The sequence below is a fragment of the Mus caroli genome, chromosome 9 (genome assembly GCF_900094665.2).
Source record: "Mus caroli chromosome 9, CAROLI_EIJ_v1.1, whole genome shotgun sequence".
NCBI classification, from domain to species: domain Eukaryota; kingdom Metazoa; phylum Chordata; class Mammalia; order Rodentia; family Muridae; genus Mus; species Mus caroli.
The window spans coordinates 103,773,966-103,776,412 of NC_034578.1; positions in this window are offsets into that span (position 1 = coordinate 103,773,966).

Below are 2,447 nucleotides of genomic sequence, written 5' to 3' on the forward strand. Positions count from 1 at the left end.
GAGAGAGAGAGAGAGAGAGAGAGAGAGAGAGAGAACCTCGAAGCTCCTGGATAATCATTTTTATGTGTTTCCCAGACGGCTTACTTTTCCTTTTTTCCTTTTGTTTGTTCGTAACAATAAGAACAAATTTCCAGCTGCCTCTCTGTTTCCCCATTCACTCATTTCCCAGGCTTGCCTCGTCGCCCACTCGAAGCTCCGGCCCTGTGAGAGGCTGACGAGAAGCCGAGAGCCTCAGGCCAGGCTTCCAGTGGCCGAGTGGCCCTCAAAGGCATCGGTGACTGGGCCTACGGGGGCCCTAGGTTCCCCAACCACCTCATCCCTTCCCACTCCTCACGCCCCTCGTGACCCACGCACCTCGAGTTCTCACCTCGCCACACGCCGCAGCACAGGCACGCCTTCCGGCGACTTCCTGGGCGCCGAAGAAAGCCCGCCGAGGTGAGGCCCCACCCCCGGGCTGCGCTCACCAATGAGAATGCCGATCCTTGACCCCGCCCCCTTATGCACGATGCCGCAGGCTTTTTAACGATTTGGCAGTGGGCTTGCTTCCCTCCTCCTTAAGCCACAGGCAGCTCGCAGACCCCACGAGCCTGAACCCTCATGTCTGGTTGCTCAGCACAGGCCCTCTCAGGGTCCACTGTCCCATCTCACTTCTCACCTAAAAAATGGAGGCCCGGGGAAATGCCCAATGCTGCCTGTGAGGGCCGTGTGTAGGGTGGGCGAGGACGCCAAAGATCAGGATATGGCTAAGCATCTTGCTAGCCTTTGAGCTCACCGTTGTCTGGGTATATCAGAGTAGCCAGAGCATCTGGAGCCAGAGTGAAGAGAGTGGCTATACTCAGACAACAGGGAACTCAAGGGCCAGCAAGATGTTCAGCTTTGCCACCAAGCCCAAAGACCTGGCTTTGCTCCTCAGGATCCACAAAGGTAGAGTTGAGTTCTGAGACCCTTGAACGTTGTGCTATGACCTTTACGTGTGTGCAGTGGGCACGAGCATAAACTCACACATACACAAAGGCAAAACAGCAAAACAAAAAACAAAATAAAATAAAAATTTAAGCTGGGAAGCGGTCGCATGCCATTAATCTCAGCACTCGGGAGGCAGAGGCTGGTGATCTCTGAATTCGAGGCCAGCCTGGCCTACAGAGTGAGTTCCAAGACAGCCAGTGTTGCACAGACAAAGCCAGTCTCAAAATACAAAAACAACAAAAACCCCACCATCAACAACAAAGGTAAACCCAAGTAATAAAAATGACGGAACAGTTATTACACCAGTGCCCCTAAACCTCAAATATCTATGCTAAGTAGAAATCAGACACAAAATAGTACATATTGTATGGCTCTATTTATATAAAATTCTAAAAAAATGTACACTCTCTATAGTAACAAAACAATGGAGACAATTATGGTATACATCTGGAATCTTAGCACTCTGGGTGGGTGGAGGCAAAAAAAAAAAAAAAAGAAGTTTAAGGTCTTTTTGGCTACAGAGTGAGTTTGGGACCAGACTGGGATACATGAGTCCCTGTGTCAAACAAAGTCAGGCATGGTATTACATGCCTGAAATCTCAGCACTTGTGTAGGTAAGACAATAGATCCAAGTTCAAAGCTATCCTGGCCTAGATATGAGGGGGTTCTAGCTTATCCAGGACTACATAGTGAGATTCTGTCTCAAAGTACAAGCAAAAACTCACAACCTAGTTTGGGGTGTAGAGCTCAGCAGCAGAAAGCATACGCAACATATGGAAGGCCCTGGGTTCCATCATTGGTACAGCAAAAATAAATTAGCCAAGTATGGTGAGACCTGTAGCCCTAGTGACACGTAGGTGGATCAGGAATTGGAGACCAGCCTGGACTACATAGACAGTTTCTGGGAAGTCTTGAATACAGAGTGGAAAAACCCTGTCTCAAAAAAAAAAAAAAAAAGATAGTTGGACCCAGTTACTCACACCTTTAGTCTCAGTACTTGGAATGCTGAAGCAATAGTATTTCGATGTGATTTCCAAACCATTCTGGGCTACAGAGTGAGAAACTAAAAAAACAAAAAAACAAAAACAAAAAAAAAATTAAAACCAAACCAAACCGGGGTGGTGGTGCACGCCTTTAGTCCCAGCACTCAGGAGGCAGAGGCTGGTGGATCTCTGTGCGTTCAAGACAAGCTTGGTTTACAGAGTGGGTTCCAGGACAGCCAGAGCTACACACACAAAAAAACTTGCCCTTGAAAAAAAAAAACAAAAAACAAAACAAACAAACAAAAACAAAACTGAAAAAAGAAAAAGGTGGCCTGGTGACTCCAGGCATCACAATTTCAAGACTCTCCTGTGACACAGAGTAAGTTCAAGGCCAGCCTAAGTAACTTAGTGTAAGACAGTGTAAGACAGTATAAAAAGAAGAAAATCAAATGAGCACAGAATTCACTGCCACCTTCTCTCTTCCTCCTCCCCCTTTGC